Here is a 20,535-nt window from a genome sequence, read left to right on the forward strand (position 1 = left end):
ATTCTTTTTCCCAAAGAAGTTCATTTCAATCGCCTAACTAGTCAATGTAAAGAAAAACATTTCATTTTAAATGTTATTTATTTATTCGTGTTCTTATGTTAAAAAACATTATTTTTTAAGGTAAAACCGTTAGCTATATGATTAATGTATATTTCATGAAGAAAAAAGTGTTTAATTTATTTTAAACTTACTCACAAAGAAGATATTTGATATCTTTTGGATTTTTAATTCACCATAAAAAAATTATGTTTATTGAGAAGGTAAATAACGATAAATTATGTATATACACACCGATTATTATCATATTTTGGTCCTCATGATCATCAATCTTATTACTCCTAATATATATAATTGTGTAGGATCGGATGGCAACGTTTCTACTGATTGTTTTGCTAGCAATATTGTTTGGGGATGTTGGGTATGGACTGCAGATCAATATTACTGTACTTGACAATGCCACAACACAAGGCGCTGGTAATTTTTTTAAAAAAATTTACTAGATTATATAAATTATATTGTTTCCAGTTTCCTTCACGTGAAAAAGATATATTGTTTCCAGTTTCCTTCACGTGAAAAAAGATAAAATTGTTTAACTGTTTGTTTCATAAACAGTGTGTCTAGATGGGAGTCCACCTGCATATTACTTTGACAAGGGATTTGATACAGGACTTTCCAACTGGATTATCTTCCTTGATGTAATTATTATTATTTTTTTATTTTTTTTAGTTTTGATTGTACATTTTATTCCACGTATTTGTAAAGATTGATCTTGAGTCTAACTCAACCTCAAAAGCTAGCTTATGAAGGAAGGATTGTCCAAGTCTTTATAAGGAGACCAAATTCCCATCCCTTTTTCAATATGGGAATTCTTAACACTCCGATACCCCGCACGCCGAGAGCTTGTTAACTCGCGTGGACACTGTAATATGAGGGGCCAACATGGGTGAACAAAAAAATTGGACACTATAATATGGGGGGCCAACTTCGGTGAACTAAAAAATTGGGATGAGCGTGACTCTGATACCATATAAAGATGGATCTTGGTCTAACTCAACCTCAAAAGCTAGCTTATGAAGGGAGGATTTTCCAAGTCCATATAAGGAGACCAAATTCTCATCCCTTTTTCGATGTGGAAATTCTTAACAGTATTGACCAGAGATATTTCATATTATATAGGGAGGTGGATGGTGTGAAAGCATCTCCGATTGCAAAAATCGTTCAATTACAGAAAAAGGATCTTCCAAGAATATGAAGAATCAATCACAATTTGCTGGGATACTTCATAACACTCCCCAACAAAATCCAGGTGAAACTCATCGTATTTTATTTCATATGACTGTTATACTTTGGTTCTTTTTTCTTTATAAGTATACATAGAACTTTACACACTTTAATTTATCTAACTTGCGAACGATATTGGAATTGGTAGACTTTTACAACTGGAACAGAGTGTGGGTGAATTACAGCGATGGATCATCTTTTACTGGTGATGTTGAACATGTTGATCCAGTAAGTTGATCGTAATTACATATCTCATATATATCACTCTAACATAACATGATTTGTTTCTGATTGGAAATGTCAGGAAAATAAGCTTTATTTTAGAGGAGCAAGATTATTTAAAGCTGTTATGGATGATTTATGGAGGAAAGGAATGCAATATGCTAAAAATGTAATATCGGCCTACTGAATATTTTTAATTAAAAGGCATGTAACACAACATGAAAAATAAAAATATAATTAATGTCAGGCAATCCTGAGTTTTACTGTAACAATTATCTATTCTCTCATTTTAGGAATCGGCGAAGAATTTGCCTCAAGGTTGCACGTCAACAATGGAACCGAGTTTGGTACGTAAGAATTTATGTTTTTTGAAAACATAAACATTTTGCTGATAGAGCAATGCACCTTTATTTTAATAATAACATGGCTTTTCCTTAATGATGGTGCAGTGCTTCTTCCCTGAAAATATTATTCCGTATATTGAGACTCCTCTATTTATAATCAATTCAGCATATGATGCTTGGCAGGTCAAGGATAGAAACATTAATTTCTCTCATTTTAAAAATTTCTCTAGTATGTTTTTAAAATTTCTATTGAAATCCATCTAAACACATTTCTTTCAGATAAGTAATACCTTGGTTCCTTCAAACCTCGATCCTCAACATGCCTGGGAGTATTGCAGGGATCAAATAAGTAACTGCACATCTAGCCAAATTATAAATATTCAAGGTTAGCATTTTTTTGGTAATCAACTTATTCATACCACCTTCCAAAAAACATAGAAGTGTAAATGGATGCATTATTTCTCCTAAATTCTAGTTAAAGTTTTTTACTCTATTTTCTTTTAATATAGCTTTTGGAGCAGAGTTCTTGAACATACTTAAGGGACTCACCCCTTGTTACACAAGGGGTTATTTCATCACTTCTTGTCACACTCATGCACGAATTGTATGGGGGGATTATTGGTTCGATGCAACCTCTCCAAGAATACTTAATAAGGTAATCTTTATTTGTTTAATTCATATAAAATTTGAATATGTGCATTTTTTTAATAAAAATTATCATGTACATCTATCATTCTTAATTTTAATTTAAGAGTAAATAACATATTTTTTGTAACATTTTGTGTAGACAATTGCCAAAGCTATTGGTGATTGGTATTTTGATAGAACAACATTTCATCAACATATAGATCCGTATCCTGGTGCTAGATGTTGCAAGAGAAGTACTTGATGAAATTTAACGCTCTGCTAAGCTATGTAAAATGATTACATATTATTCGTGAATTAAAAAAAATTACTTCTCTTTAGACAATGAGGTGCTTAAAATATTATGATAATATTAGCAAAGCTGAGTTTGTAATTTCGTTGCTCTTCTTTTTAAAATATTTAAGAGGTTAAAAGTAATGAGGCAGAAAAAATGTTATAAAATCAATCAATTAATATATAATTAGAAAGCTGAATAGTAATAAAAAAATGAGGTGGTATGTCTCGTTGGGCTACATCACATTTATTTTTTTCTTAGAACTTTGAATTTCTTCCTTAATTTTTTTGACTAAAAATCTTATACAAAATATATATTTTTTAAAAAAGACCTATTTTCTTGCAGCTCATTAGTTATTGAGATAATAAACATTTTACTCGTTCCGTTCATTTTTATTTGTTTGATTTTACTTGACACAATCATTAAAAAATAATTATTTATATGTATTTTACTACACTTCCCCTGCCAATAAATTTTTAGTATTGGGTTTTTAAAAATGATATGGACAATTGTATTTAATGCTAGGGTTAAAACATGGAAAAAATAATTATTTTTTCATGATATATCAAAAATGACAATTAAAAATAAAAATCTATTTTAGAATTAAGTTACAAGTAAAAGTGAATGGTGAGAAAACATTTTTCCACAATCAAATTGCATCAACAGTGGATAGAGACAAAAAATGAAAAAACATAAGAACACACCGGAGATGAATCCGTAGTTACTGACTTTTCATTTCTTTTAATTGTACTTTCTTATAATTTCACAACGAAATATGGGAAAAAATAGAAGTGGTAAACTAATAATTTGTTAAGATCCAGGGGTACCCCCTAGATGTAACACGGCATATAGAACCCCGAAGGACTACATACAAGCCACTTAGATTTCATAACATAAGAAATAGAACAATAAGAGTAAAACAATAGTCCAAGTCTAATAGTTTTATAAAACGAAAAGCGAAAGTCTAAAACACTTGTCTCAATGTAGCCATCTAGTACAATAGAATTACATTGGGCCTAGCCCATACATCATGTCCAAAAGAGAAATACATGAAAGAAACTGAATTGATAAAGGTCCATCCTTGAAGCATGAGGACTCACCAAAGCTCAGAAATCTCGAACTCAACCACTAGCCACGAAACTGAGAAACCTGACTATTGGACCCTACATTTGGGAAAATGTAGGCAAGAGTATGCATTAGTACAAAACAATGTACCAAGTATGATATCCATGCTTAAAAAATTTAAATCATGATAAAATGGACATTTCATTTCATGACATGCAATCGACCAAGCTAAAACATGATATGAAAGAGTTAGAAACACAAGTCATAAAACCATGGTCAATGCAAGCTAACATCATCTTTAAAACCTTTGAACTGATATGCAATACTTCTTGAAGTAACCTTAGTTCATTATAAATGTGGGAATCAGCCTTAACCAACATAGAGACCATGTGAGCTATAACATGCTCCCCCAATGTCTCCCACACCGAAAAGGGTTGTTATACTTGCCAAGGTAAGGACCATGAACTTCTAGCTTAAGTGGATCCACTAGCTAATCATCCTATCAGGGTACATAGTTAAGGGATAAGGAGATTGCTACTAGAAACCCGACATCTAATAAAGGGAGAGCTTCCATTTCATGAGATTTCTTCTAGAAACCCGACCTATACTAATGGGAGAGCTTCCCTCTCAATATCAATATCCTCTCGGTGTTAAGCATAAATCCCACGGAGTAGTTATTAAGTCTTGACTTATCTCATAATCCATGGAAATATGTCCTTGGACAACCAATCCAAGCTAAGTTCATTAGGATAGCTCTTACTCTTTGATTAGATTAGGTGAGAAAGCCTTCCAACCTAAGAATCCTTTCTATGTGAGAAAACCTTTCATATCTTGGTCGTATGTGTACATGAGAAAATTCTTTCAATAACACATCATGATGATCATCATCATTGGTACTTTACTCTCAAAGCACCCTTTAAACATTTGCATAGATTTCACAAGAAAATGCATATGTCCATAATTTACCTCTTGAGATTCAAAACCCACTTTCAATAATCAATACTTAAAAAACATGGGTTAGAATGGATTTCATCATAAATTCATGTAAAGCTAGCAATACATGCTTAATTTCATAAAAGTCATGCTTTATACTCAAAATCCCACATCTTATGATTCATAACTTGAAAACCTGGGGATTACATGGGTTCATGGGTAAATCATCATACAATCATTATATTTCATCAATTAATGCATAAGAGAACACAATTCAATCATTTAAATCAATAATGAAAAGAACCCATGACAATTGAAGAAAATCTTAACTCAATTGCGGAATTGTACCCTTTGAAATAGAGGAATTTGGGAACTCCATGGATGAAAGAAATACATGGATGAAAACTATCATACCTTGAATCCAAATGCTAGCCTTCAATGGAGGAATTGCGATCTTGACTTGAAACCCTAGGTTGAATCTTTCTTCTTCTTCAAGTTTCTAGAGAGAGAATATTTGAAGAGGAGATTTGGTCTTCTTTTAGATTCTTTAGAGAATGGGTCTTAAATTGGGGAAATTTGATAGTAGAATGCTTATATAGGTCTCTAGATGAAGGGTAAAATGACGTAGTATCGAATTAAAATAAATTTGAAAAGACACAAATGACCCTGACTTATGACTAATATCACTACTCTCTGGGGCTCGCCAAAGGGCACTTGTCGACTCGCCAAATTAGCCCTTATCTCACCTAATTTTAAAGTATGCCGACCTAGGAGCTAGGCCTGTTAAGCGATGGGGGAGGGACTTTTGGAGACACGCTGAATGGAATGGCGAGCCCGACCTGGGCTTGGCTCGCCTAAAGTTACATAATGAAGGACATCAGGGATTAAGCCAAAAGGCAAGGAGGTTCCACTTGGCAGATCGCACCCTACTTCGCCTAGTCGGCTAAGGAAATGAATATTTTCGGGGTGTTACATTATCTCCCCCCTTGAGATCATTCGTCCTTGAATGAGATTCAAACTGGCTCTAAAAGATTTAGGAGAGGAACTAACAACCCAACCTACAATGTTACTTCATACGAATGCATATAACCATGGAGGAACTATCGACTCCAAGCTAAGATGATATCAAATCATCATAAAAGGGGTGAAACTAAGTCTCACAGCCAATCATGCATGCAATGCACCATCAACTCCAAGCTAAACATACCTAATGCATCATACGGAAGTAGGAACTACATCTAGCAACCCAATATGCATGAAACTTTAAAATCACTCATGTTCAAGGAGGAACTACCTTCTCCAAGCTAAAAGAATACTCAGCACAATCTCATGGAGCCTATATGCAATTCATTCTCAAAAAGCATATCTAAAGCATGTTAAACAATTATCTCATGAAGTCTATAGGCAACTCATTCTCAATGCACAATAACATGAGGAAAATCAATCATGTAAACGCATTTTCTTTCAAAACACTAGTTTTTCATGAACATGCATAACATAAGGAAATCGTGGAAACACATCAAACACATGGTTCAAAAACAAAGGACAAACCAAGAGGAACTCATTACCTCAAGCTAGAATAGGAGCAGAAGGAAAAAGATGAGGATATCGGGACATCATATCGGCCTCAGCCTCCCAAGTAGAACCCTCAACTAATTGATTCCTCCACAACACTTTCACGAAAGCTACTTCTTTATTTCTCAACTTCTTGACTTGTCGGTCTAAAATCTCAACCGGAACTTCTTCATATGAAAGATTCTCCTTAACTCCCAAACCTTCTAAGGAAACTATGGATGTCGGATCACCAACACATTTCATCAACATAGAGACATCGAACACTGGATGCACCGATGCCAACTCATTAGGCAAATCTAGTTCATAAGCAACCTTACCAACACGTCTCAAAATTTTGATATGGGCCTACATACCGGGGACTAAGCTTCCCTTTCTTACCAAACCTCATTACACCCTTCATGGGCGAAATTTTCAAGTAAACCCAATCATGAACATTAAACTCAAGATCCATTCTTCTCACATCGACATATGACTTTTGCCGACATTGAGTCGTTTTCAATTTTTCTCTAATAAGTTGAGCTTTCTCTATGACATCATGTACCAACTCGGGACCTATTAGGGCAACTTAACCCACCTCAAACCACCCTATGGGAGATCTACACCTCCTACCATAAAGGGACTTAAATGAAGCCATATCAATGCTCGAGTGATAACTATTGTTATAAGAAAACTCAATCAATGGCAAATGGTCATCCCAATTACCCTTAAAATCAATCACACAAGCTCGCAACGTATATTCGAAAGTTTGGATAGTACGCTTTGCTTGCCCATCCATTTGGGGATGAAAGGTCGTACTAAGCTTAACGGGAGTACCAAGACCCTTTTGGAATGACTTCCAAAACTGAGAAGTGAATTGGGTACCACGATCAGAAATAATGGACAAAGGCACTCCATGCAACTTTACCATTTCTCTCACGTACATCTTGGCATAGTCCTCTGCCAAATAAGAAACCTTGACGGGAAGGAAATGAGGCGATTTTGTCATCCGATCTACTATCACCCAAATCGAATCATGTTGTCACTGGGTGCGAGGGAAACCAACAATAAAGTCCATGTTCAAGTCTTCCCACTTCCAAGTAGGAATGCTAATATCTTGGGACAAACCTCTCGATTTGTGATGCTCAACCTTTATTTGTTGGAAATTTGGACACTTAACCACAAATCCCGCAATATCCTTCTTCATTTCATTCCACCAATAGACCTCTCGAAAGTCATGATACATCTTGGTGGCTCCCGGGTGAATGGAATACCGTAAAGTATGGTCTTCTGTAAAGATTTGTTCCCTTAAGTCATCAACATTCGGAACACATAAAAGACCTTGATATCTAAGTACACCATCTCCTCCTTGGGAGAAAGCCTCAACGAATTTCTTAAGCACTACTTCTTTCAATTCTTCCAAAATTGGATCAAGACCTTGCTTGGCTTTCACATCCTAGACAAAAGACGATTCAGAACCATTGTGAACCATAAAACCACCCTTGATGGTGTCCACTAATTGAACACCTAATCGAGCCAATCTTTGAACATCTCGAACAAACTCTTTATTTTCTTCTTCAATATGAGCAACACTACCCATAGATAACCGACTAAGAGCATCCGTTACCACATTAGCTTTTCCGGGGTGATAAAGAACACTCATATCATAATCCTTCAATAACTCAAGTCACCTTCTTTGGCGAAGATTTAGATCTTCTTTGATTAAACACATATTGCAAACTCTTGTGGTCGTAAACACATCTACATGAACTCCGTACAAATAGTGTCTCCAAATCTTTAAGGCAAAAACTACCATTGCTAATTCAAGGTTGTGAGTCGGATAATTTTTCTCATGAATCTTAAGTTGCCTTGAGGAATAGGCAATAACTTTCCCATTTTGCATAAGCATGCACCCTAGACAAATTCTCTAGGCATCACAATAAACCACAAAACCATCAGTCCCTTCCGGTAAGGCCAACACCAGACCAAAAGTAAGTCTATCCTTCAACTCTCGAAAACTCTTTTCACATACTTTGGACCATATGAACTTAGCCTTCTTTTGAGTCAAAATCGTCAAAGAAGAGGCATACTTGAAGAGAAAACCTCAACAAACCTTCTATAGTAACCAGCTAAACCCAAGAAACTTCTAATATCCAAAGGTTTTAGAGGTCTAGGCCAACTCTTGACCACATCCGTCTTCTTAGGATCTACCTCAATACCCTTACTTGAAACAATATGACCAAGGAAAGCTACAGATCTTAACAAAAATTCACATTTTCTAAACTTTTCAAAAAGTTGTTGGTCCTTTAGAATTTGCAACACGATCCTCAAATGATTAATATGCTCATTTTCGCCCCTTGAATATATCAATATATCATCAATGAACACAATCACAAACATGTCAAGGCATTGTCTAAACACTCTATTCATCAAATCCATAAACACCACCGGAGCATTAGTCAACACAAATGACATTATTAAAAACTCATAATGACCATACCAAGTTCAAAAAGCCGTCTTCAGAATGTCATCTTCCTTCACCCTTAATTGATGATAGCCCGATCAGAGATCAATCTTAGAGAAATAACATGCTCCTTGAAGTTGGTCAAATAAGTCATCTATCCTTGGGAAAGGATACTTATTCTTAATGGTCACTTTGTTCAACTGACAACAGTCAATACACATTCGAAGAGAACCATCCTTCTTTCTAACAAACAAAACTGGAGCACCCCATGAAGAGATACTCGGTCGGATGAAACCCTTATCCTACATATCTTCCAATTGTTCTTTCAACTCCTTTAATTCTGCCGGATTTATATGGTAAGGAGGAATAGAAATAGGTTGTGTATCTTGGAGAAGGTCAATATCGAAGTCTATTTCCTGCTAGGGAGGAATACCGGGCAGATCATCTTGGAACACTTCCAGAAATTTATTAACAACAGGGATCGACTCGAGAGTAGGGGTTTCAGAATCTACATCCCTCACCCTAACTAGATGGTAAATGCAACCCTTAGAAATTATCTTTCTATCTTTAAGATAAGAGACAAGTTGACCCTTAGGCATATAATTTCCCCACTTCCACTATAGGATACGCTCATTCGGGAACTAAATCTTGACTACACGAGTTGTACAATCAATATAAGCATAACATGAATTCAACAAATCCATACCAAGAATAACATCAGAATATAACATATAAAGATCTACCAAGACAACAAGAGAAACTCTATGGGACAAGGAAACGGGAAACTTTTTATAGACATTCTTAGCCATAATAGAATCACCAACAGAAGTAGAGACAAAAAAGGGTTCTAAAACACATTAGGGAGCACATAAAACCTCATAGACATATATGGCGTCACAAAAGACAAGGTATCACCGGGATCAAGTAAAGCATAAACATCAAGTTGGAAAACTTTCAACATACCAGTAACCACATTGAGAGAACCCTCTTGTTCACCACGAGTCTGAAGTGCATAGAATCGGTTTTGCTTAGGGTCATTGGGACCCAAACCACTAGGAGTAGCTTGCTTTCCCTTTTTTCATTTAGCCGTAAGCATTGGACAATCCCTCATCTTGTGACCACTTTTACCACAACTAAAGCAACCATCTGTTCCGGCTAGGCACTTACCCTCGTGCATTGTTCCTCACTTAGTACAAGTAGACATGGGTAATGAAGATCCACTACCGTTACCTCCTTGAGACTTAGGGTTAGACGCCCTATCTTTGTTGAACTTAGGAGGAGCATTAGAGGAACCTCGACCGAAAAACCTTTGTTAAAATGTAGGACGACCATGTCCATCGGACCTTGCAGGAGAGAAGTTTCCATCACCGGTCTTAGCCTTTTTCACCTCTCTAGACTTTTCCTTTAGTTTCTCCTCCTCAATTTGTTGTGCATGCACCATGAGATGAGAGATTTCTATGTCATAAATAAGTATGGAGGTTCGGCCCTCTTTAACCACCATTTTGGGCACACCCGAAACAAACTTACTCATCTAGCCCTTGAATCGGCAACCATTGTTGGAGAATACTTAGATAATTGAGTGAACTTTATAGCATATTTCTCACACTTATACTCCGTTGTCAGAGATTAATGAACTCAAGCACTTTAGCTTCCCTCATCTAAAGGGAAAGAACCTATCAAGAATAGCGGCCTCCAACTTCTCCCAATCAAGAGGACCTGCATCTTTCGGTCTCCCTTCTTTCCATTGGTTGTACCAAATTTGAGCCACACCTTTTAGTTGATAAGCGACTAACTCCACCTTTTCCACCGGCATAACTCTCATGATCATCAACACCTTATAGACCTCATCAATAAATTCTTGAGGATCTTCCTCAACCTTAGAACCATGAAACTCCGGAGGATTCATCCTAGTGAAGTCCCTGACTCTAGAAGCCACTGTACCCATATTTCAGTTCACGGGAACTGCAACCTCCATATTGTCTTGGGTCATCACGGCTTGAGCTAACACTTGAAAAGTAGCCCTAAACTCCACATTAGTCACTTGATCAGCCAAAGGATTGACCAAAACTTGAGAAGCTTAGAGAGGAGCTTCTTGTTCCTCATGCTCCCTCGCATTCCTTCTAGGACAAGATCTTGGGTAGTCATATCCCGAAGAACATCAGATAAGGATGAAAATAGAGATATTGAAAAGTTAAACTCTATCACACGACTTTAGAGTAATGAAAGAGTGGAGTTTCCTAATCATCTTTAGCCTCTCATTCATATATGTGGCATTTTTCAAACTCATGAACAAGACTATACTAGACGTGGCTTATGAGACATCCTAAGACCATTCTAAACCTTGTGCTCTGATTAACAAGTTTTTCACGACCCAGGGGTACCCCCTAGATGTAACATAACGTATAAAACCCCAAAGGACTCTATACAAACCACTTACCTTTCACAACGTAAGAAATTAATAATAAGAGTAAAACAATAGTCCCAGTCCAATAGTTTTGTCAAACAAAAAGTGGAAGTCTAAAACACTTGTCTCAATGTAGCCATGTAGTACAATACAACAAAATTGGGCCTTGCCCATACATTATGTCCAAAAGAGAAATACATGAAAGAAACTAAATTGATAAAATTTCGTCCTCAAAGAATGAGGACTCACCCAAGCTTAGAAATTTTGAACTCAACCACTAGCCACGAAACTAAGAAACCTTACTGTCAGACCCTACATTTGGATAAATGTAGGCAAGAGTATGTGTTAGTACAAAATAATGTACCAAGTATGAGAACCATGCTTAAAACAGTTAAATCATGCTAAAAAGGACATTTCATTTCATGACATGCAATTGACCAAGCTAAAATATGATATGAAAGAGTTAGAAACATAAGTCATAAAACCACTGTCAATGCAAGCTAACAACATCTTTAAAACCTTTGAACTCATATGGGATACTTCTTGAAGTAACCTTAGTTCATTATTAATATGGGAATTAGTCTTAACCGACATAGAGACCAGGTGAGCTATAACATGATCCACTGGTATCTCCTACACCGATAAGGGTTGTTATACTTGCCAAGGTAAGGACCATGAACTTCTAGCTTAAATGGATCCACTACCTAATCATCCTATAGGGGCACATAGTTAAGGGATAAGAAGATTTCTACTAGAAACCCGACCTCTACTAATGGGAGAGCTTCCATCTCATGAATTTGCTTCTAGAAACCCGACCTATACTAACGAGAGAGTTTCCATCTCAATGTTAATATCCTCTCGGTGCTAAGCATAAATCCCAAGGAGTAGTTATATAGTCTTGACTTATCTCATAATCCATGGTAAAGTATCCTTGGAAAACCATTCCAAGCTAAGTTCATTAGGATAGCTCTTACTATTTGATTAAATTAGGTGAGAAAACCTTTCAACCTAGAAATCATTTCTATGTGAGAAAACCTTTCACATCTTGCTCTTATGTGTAAATAAGAAAATTCTTTCAATAACACATCATTATCATCATCATAGGTAGTTTAATATCAAAACACCTTTTAAACATTTGCATAGATTTGATAAGAAAATGCATAAGTCCATAATTTTCCTCATGAGGTTCAAAACCTACTTTTAATCAACAATTTTTAGAAAACATGAATTAGATATGGATTTCATCAAAAATTCATGTAAAGCTAGCAATACATGCTTAATTTCATAGAACTCATGATTTATACTCAAAATCCCACATCATATGATTCATAACTTGAAAACATGGGGATTACATGGGTTAATGGGGAAATCATCATAAAATATGGTATTTCATAAATTCATGCATATGATATCATAATTCAATCATTTAAATCAATAATGAAAAGAACCCATGACAATTGAAGAAAACCCTAACTCAATTGGTGAATTCTATTCTTGAAATAGAGGAATTTGGGAACTTCATGGATCAAAGGAATCTAAGGATGAAAACTATCATACCTTGAATCCAAATTATAGCCTTTAATGGATGAATTGAGACCTTGACTTGAAACCCTAGGTTGAATCCTTCTTCTTCTTCAAGTTTCTAGAGAAAGAATATTTGGAGAGGAGATTTGGTCTTCTTTTAGATTCTTTAGAGAATGGGTCTTAAATAGGTGAAATTTGAGAGTAGAATGATTATATAGGTCTCTAGATGAAGGGTAAAAGGACGTAGTATCCAATTAAAATGAATCTGAAAAGACACAAAGGACCCTAACTTATGACTGAAAGCACTACTCAGTAGGGCTTGTCGAAGGGCACTTGGTGACTCACCAAATGAGCCCTTAGCTCGCCTAATTTTACAGTAAGCTAACCTAGGACCTAGACCCATTAGGTGATGGGGGAGTGACTTTTGGCGACACGCCGACTGGAATGGCGAGCTCGACTTGGCTCGCCTAAAGTTACAGAATGCAGGACATCAAGGATCAAACCAAAAGGCAAGGAGGTTCCACTTGGTGGATCGCCAAGTCACATGGCGATCACATCCTACTTCGCCTTGTTGGCTAAGGAAATGGATATTTCCCCTTTACTAAATCCAGGGTTTTACATAATCTCCCCCTTGGGATCACTCGCCCTCAAATGAGATTCAAACTGGTTCTAAAAGATTTAGGAGAGGAACTAACAACCCAATCTACAATGTAACTTCTTCCAAATGCATCTAACAAGGGAGGAACTATCGACTCCAAGCTAGGACGATATCAAATCATCATAAGAGGGGTGAAACTAAGTCTAATAGCCTATCATGCATGCAATGCACAATCAAAGAGGAAACATTAACTCCAAGCTAAGTGTACTCGATGCATCATTAGGAAGTAAGAACTACATCTAGCATCATAAGAAAATCAAATTTTCATCTATTAATACATTATTCTCTTCTCTCTCAAACCCTAAGGTAAAACCCCAAGGAAAAATCAAAGTAGAAGACTCCACTAAGGATTCTTTCAATCTTTTTCAAGATTCTTCTTCAAGGTAAATCTTTCTCCAAGAATTTCATTATTTCCAACTCAAATTCCCCCATAAAATTATGAATCACTAATGAAAATCATACTTCTTGGCCAAAGAGATTTCAAAAAATTAATTCAAGAATCTCAAGAAAGGTTTTCTTCATTGTTTACCTGCAACCTAAGGTTTCAAGGCTTCTATTCAAGTTCATTTTCAACAAGATCCTTGTTCTTTAAAGTATGTAAGACTTTCATAGTGTTGGACTAGTTCTTCCTCACGCTCTACATCTACTTTCAAATCACTAAAAGAGTAATCTAGGATTCTATCCCTAGATTTGAGTATTCTTGAGATGAGTTGATTTTGAGTTCTTGAGTTACAGATTCTTTTTGAAATTCTATTCCTAATTATTTAATTGTTATATGTTATGCATTAAGATTCTTGAGATGATTCGGTCATTTCTATATTTAAGCATGAACCCTATGAATTGAGTATTTTTGAGATGAATAGTATCATTGAGTTCTTAATTCTTTAGTTCTGAGTACCGAGTTTTCTTATTGTTATTAAGATCCCTGAGTTGATTCGTTCATTTCCATAATTACGCATTAACCCTATGAATTGAGTTATAAATCTTGAGAAGCTTTTTAAAGCTAAAACGTGAGTTTTAAACTTAGTTTTCGAGGAAGTAAAGATGAGTTTTGAGAAAAAGTTTCTAAAACATGATTAGTATGACAATAGAGTATGCCATCAATGTTTAAGCAATATAGTATCTAGTTATGCCATCAATATTTATGCATCATGACTTCCTAAGTCATTAAAAATCATATCACAATATATTTTTTACGTATTTTTGAGAAAGAGTTTTCAAGTATGAATTGGGTAAGAGTATAAGGGAACTAAGTATTTCCAAAGGTATTTGTATTTACATTGATAATAGAGAAACTTTGATTTCTAGATGAGTAATGAGTTCAAAGATATTTCAAGAGCAATTACCTCTTTTAGGAGGATAGTTTGAGCAATTATCTCAAATCAGAGGAGGAGTATGTTTTAAACATTGAGAATGAGTATATATTATTGGGAGTAGTATTGAGCACCGATATGGGGATGAGTTTAGACAACTCATATCCCTCATAAACCACATATGTTAACATGGGTACAACATCATGATTTTTAGATGAATCTTAAGTGCCTTCAGGCAGAGCTTTGTTGATCTATTCATTTGAGGTGTCCTATATCCTAGCAAGGTATAGGATAGTTCTGGCAGCGTGGGTACGACGTTGTATCATCGTGTAGCTCATAGTGATGGTTGTCAGTTAGAGAATTTCCCAATAGAGTTAAACTGTATTTTTATATATCACTTATTATGTTGAGTTCAGGGATGACAAAGTATTTTGTAAAGATTTAAATGATTTAACTCCTTTATTTCTGTACATTTAGCTTGAGTACATTGATATCTTTTGCAGTCATTTCTTTCAGTTATTTGTTATTCAACTATATTACATGCTCGTACATTCAATGTACTGATGTCATTTGACATGCATCTTTGAATTATGAAGATAGAGGTTCTTAGGATCCATAATAAGAGTCTGTTAAGATCCATTCATCTACCCGCTAGCTTTTGAGTAAGACCTCTTTGATCTGAAGGACTCTAGTTTTGTGAGTTATTAGTAATAGTTTTTAAGGCGTCATGGGTCTTGTCCCGACACTCTTCTTTATACATTAGAGGCTTTATAGATAGAAATTTTTGGAGATTCTTTCACTTTTAGATATTTTATTTACAACTTATGTTTTATACATAGTATTTTCAATTCAGTTTTGAGATTTAGTAAACTGTTTTTAAACATTTATTTCAATTTGATGGTTTTGTATGGTTGAGTTAGTTTTCCTCTTGTAGTCAACCAGGATAAGAGTTCTCTTGGGGACCAGCAATGGTTCTCGAGTGCCGGCCACATCCAGGGTGTAGGCTCGGGTCGTGAAAAACTTGGTATTAGAGCACAAAGTTTAAGTGTTCTAGGGTGTCTATAAAGCCTTGTCAGGTAGGATCTCATTTATGGTTGTGAGGGCCCCACTTCTATAAATGAGGGACTACAGACATTTAGGAAATGTTTCCTTTCTTTGATATTCTAAATCGTGTAATGGTGTTGTGTCATAAGAAACATATTCAAATTCATGTGTTTCTCATATTCATTTGACTGCCCCTCATTCTTAAGGTAGTTGAAAAGCAAAGCCAGATCCTTATCAATGAGTTAATTTCAGCAAAAATCTTGAGAAAGTCATGAGACTGCAGAGGGTCATAAGAGAAGCCCGTGAGTGAGCTTAAGTGTTGAAATTTAAAATAATGCACTCTTATTCATGTGAATCGTGCGTTTGAGCTAAACGCAAGATGTATTGCCAAACTCTTTTCTCTAAACCTCTTTTCAACTGAGACCCCTATGAGGAGGTGTGTTTTAGAGCATGGGTAGTAATTGCACCTATATGCGTTATGAGATTATAAGCAGTAGTAGTAAAAGTTTCCAGAGTTAGAAGGTAGAGCTTCAGTAATCTAAGAAAGGGAGACATTAATGAGTCAAGCTATGTTGTGGTAGTCATGCCCCAGTAAGTTTTAATGATGCATTTTCCTTTCTGACTAGACTAAGGAATAATAATCTTGTATAGAGTTCATGATAGAGGGTAGAGGAAGACTTACAAGTTAGGCTGAGTAATAATATACTTTAACTAGAAAGGAGTTTATGATGAGGTTTCATTGTGTTAGTAACGACCAAGTGTAGGTTTTGAATAGAAGAGTTGGAGTATTCATGAGGTGATAGTTGTAAACTAGGCTTATGATTTTTTTGGGAAAGCCCATAATATTCGAAGGGTTACAAAACTAATTCAGCAATGATGTATAACGAATGGATAAATAGTACTTGAGTTGTGAAAGGAAGTGTGGCGGTGAATTGTAAGTATGAAGACTGAGAGCTAAAGATTGACTACTTGTCATGAGATCTTAGTGGGTGAGTGCTTCTTAATTTTATTTAGTATTCATAATTTAGTATAGTATGTGAAAAATTGTTTTGTTAATCGAGATTAGTAATAAACATTAAGCTTGAATTTAAAGATGAGCGTCGTGATAAAAATAATGACAACATGAGGGTAATGATGTTAGTCTTGAGATTTGATGTGGTAGACTTAACATAGAGTAGGCGAGGAATTGAGGTGTTAGTTGTAATGAATGTGAATGGTACAAGTGTGGGATTCTAACTATTAGATGAGACCAATAAAGTGCGACTATCTCATTAGAGTAACAAGAGTATTAAAAGGCGTACTACAGATCGTATGTAGTCAAACGTGGTTACAATTAAGTTATGATTTTTCATGTGTGCCTATATAGTTTATTTTAACTGTCAATATGGAATAGACTGATGTAAGCATTATTTTTTCCCTGAAGAGTTAGATGAAGCAATCTTACAAGCCAATGAGAATAGGTGAAGAGATGAATCTAGAAAGAGGTCTTAAAAAGAGTCTTAGTACCTGGTTATGCAAAGTTCAGTAGCCATGAGATAAGCCTTTCCCGAGTATTAGAGAAAAGGGAATGTAGACCAGTGTAGATATGATGTAATAGATCCATAGCTTTCAATTGTGTCAGTTTTAGACCTAAGGGGGAGATAATAAGATGAGAAGTCAAGTCAAGTGTTGAGGATGGGATATTGATGTCTTTAGAAAGAGTTTTATAGACATATCAACCAGTTCATAATCTTGCGTATTCCTCAAAGTTTAGTCATTACAACATCATAAAGATGTTTCTTATATCAGAATTGTGTCTCTAACCTATGCTCATACACTTCAGAGAGATTCACATTTATTCTCAATTCATAGAATTAGGGGCAAAGACTTTAGCCCATTGACATCAAGCTTATCCATAAAGTTATGGATATCAGTCTCATGCTATGAACCTATTCATATAAGCAATCATGTCTCACAGTATGTTAAGTCTCACAAATTCATGATTTACTCTCAATGGCTAGCAATATAATGTTATACCATTCATATTCTTATATCAAATATCTCAAATGAATCGAGCTTATGATATTTTGTCCTATTGCACTCTCGATGATCCTTTTTAGTTGAGAGTGTTGTTGTAGATAGTAGTGGTGTGATGATAGAGAAGAGGATTTCTATTTCCTTATTGTGGTAGTGTTGGTGTCTTTATTCCATCTATGGTTATAAATGTGGAGGAAAAAGGAGATAAGGTTTTACGATGAGTAATAGGCCAGTTCCTAGTAACAATGGGTGAAATTTATGTTGGTGGAGATGATGAGAGAATAAGCAGAAGGTTTCTTCAGTTCCAACCTTGAAATCGAAATATTTCTCTAAGAAATTTGTCACCAGGTATGTGGGATTTCACTAGTGGGTTCCTTTCACCCATTAGGTACCTAGAATTCAGTTTGATTCTTGATTCCCTATATATTGCATAGACCTAGAGTTTCTAGAACTTCAGATAGTTTTGATGATTTAGCTACTTTAGTGTTCGTAATCAGATTATCATGTATTCATAACAATTTTGCTTAGTCCCTTGCATGAAACTCAGAACTCTAGTGGTGTAGATTCGTTTAGTTCATGAAATACACTATCTAGGATAAATAAACAGATATACATGCCTCAGTTTTCAAGTGTTTCATTATCAATACTTAATGTTGCATTTTCAGTTAGCATGTCAGAATATTAAGCTATCCAGTTATTTTAAGTTATGTTGTATCGTACACATTATAGTTAGGAGTAGGCTTAATACCAAGTTGGACTAGTGTCACTCACCCTTATAGTCCAAGAACTACGTGCCCCATAGGCTTATAAGTCCCCTCAGAGGGCATTATATTAGTGATCATGCCAGTCATGCCTTTGTACCCTCGCAAGGTATAATGTGTCCTCTCAATGGGGTGTAAAAATCAGACTCCACATTTAGCTCACATGTTTTTATGTCGGTTAATAGTAGCTCCCACAATCAGATTCTAGTGCATTGACAAGGTTACCGGTAACATTTCAATATTCAGTTTCAGCATGTTATGTACTTGGTAATTGCATTCAGTTTAGTCATTTTTAGTATATCTCACTATCTTTATCATGTTCAGATTATATGATTGATCAGTATGCTTTATTCAGTTATATATATATATATATATTTGTTCAGCTTTATCCTATTATACATGCTCAATACCTTTCAAGAACTAACGCATACTCTGTGTTACATCTTTTCATGATGTAGGTTCAAATCCTCAACATTCCTATCATGTGTTTATCGGTTCCCGATCTGTATTCAGCATTATCAATGGCGAGTCCTCATACTTCGAGGACAGTAGACATGTTTCCTATTTCAGTCTTCCATTTTAGTTTCAGTTTTTACTAGAGTTAGTTGGGGGCATATCCCTGCATCTCTAGTCATTTAGAGGCTATTTTAGACATAGTTAGATTCAGTTTCGGTTTTGAGTTTGATCTTCGAGTTGTTATTGTCAAATAGTGTTGGGTATTCCCCATTTTAGTTAATATCATGTTTTAAGCTTCTGCACAATATTCCTTATTTTAGTTTTACTTAGTATTCTTATGATATGCTAGCTCAGGGTTAGCTTGGTGTGACAACCCAAAAACTTAGTAGGTGGAACTAGAGCCTTACGAGTGGGTTGTTGAGTTTGTTATGAGATTTTATGTTGTAAAATGAGTTCCCGAGCTTAGGTTGAGGGGTTTAGGGGTTAAACGTCAAGGTACGACTCTCCAAGCACCAACTAAGGGTCCTTGAGGAGGACCCTAAAGCCTAACCCCAATGATGCCTAAAAACCCAAAATCTGCCTAATTTTGGTGACCCACAGATAGGTCCTACGGGGCGTAGGTCCCTCCCCACCTCATGGGGAGGCTCCGTAGGTCAAGACCCCCATTTGTAGAATTGAAGCCACCACCCACAGACCTGCAGGATGGGGTGTCAATTCACCCATGGTCCGTAGGTATTGGGGCGTGGATTGCACCTGCAATCTTCCCCATTCACGACCAAGGTAAGCTTAAGTTAAGTAGTTCCCAATTTAATTATTTTAAGTAGGGATCATTTAATATAGTCTTTATACATATATATAAACTATTTTAAGTCATTAAACACCATATTAGCTCATTATATCTCAAGACCTTAAAACATAACCAACTCTCTCCCAAATATTCTCTCTCTAGAAACTCCATTGAAGAGATAGAACAAGGTCAAGTTTAGGGTTCAAGGAGCAGCATTTCTTCTTCAATTATGTGTGGAAATCTTCATAAGGTATGGTAGTTTTCTTCTTTTGGTAGCTATCACCCAAGGATTCCCTTCAAAAGCTTTTATCTCAAATCTAGAAATCCCCAAAAGCTAGGGTTTCAACTCAACCCGATGGATTCCTTTCAAAGTTTCTTTTAAAGGTTGAATTTTGTTATGAATGTATTACTGATTTTATATAATTTCAACTTGAATTCCCCAAGAATCCACGAGTTCCCCAATCCTAGCTATGGTCCTTCTTTACATTAAGAATGCTGCTGCAAGTTGGTCCAATTGATTGGATGTGAGTATATTATGATGTTATTGCATGATTTTAGTATGATTCTACATGTTTACTTGATTAACCTACGATTCTAGGATGAAATTGATGTGGCCTAGGGCTATGTCATGAAAGAGGAAAATTGAGGTTTAGATGTGATCTTCTAAGATTGATGAACTTCTTGATGAATTGCCTTAGATTAGATCACCTAGACATGGAATGCTTATAAGTAAAGCTTGTGGATATGAACTAACTTGATTAGGGATTTCATGATGAATCATGGTTAAAGTTGT

General features: G+C 35.6%; 1 pseudogene; it reads left to right on the forward strand.

The window, feature by feature from the left end:
* Positions 1–365: 365 nt before the first annotated feature.
* LOC125837605 (pectin acetylesterase 8-like) lies at positions 366–2,736 on the forward strand (annotated as a pseudogene).
* Positions 2,737–20,535: the final 17,799 nt, after the last annotated feature.

This window comes from Solanum verrucosum, unplaced genomic scaffold (assembly GCF_900185275.1).
Source record: "Solanum verrucosum unplaced genomic scaffold, falcon-dt-bn FXZP01000263.1, whole genome shotgun sequence".
Lineage (NCBI taxonomy): Eukaryota > Viridiplantae > Streptophyta > Magnoliopsida > Solanales > Solanaceae > Solanum > Solanum verrucosum.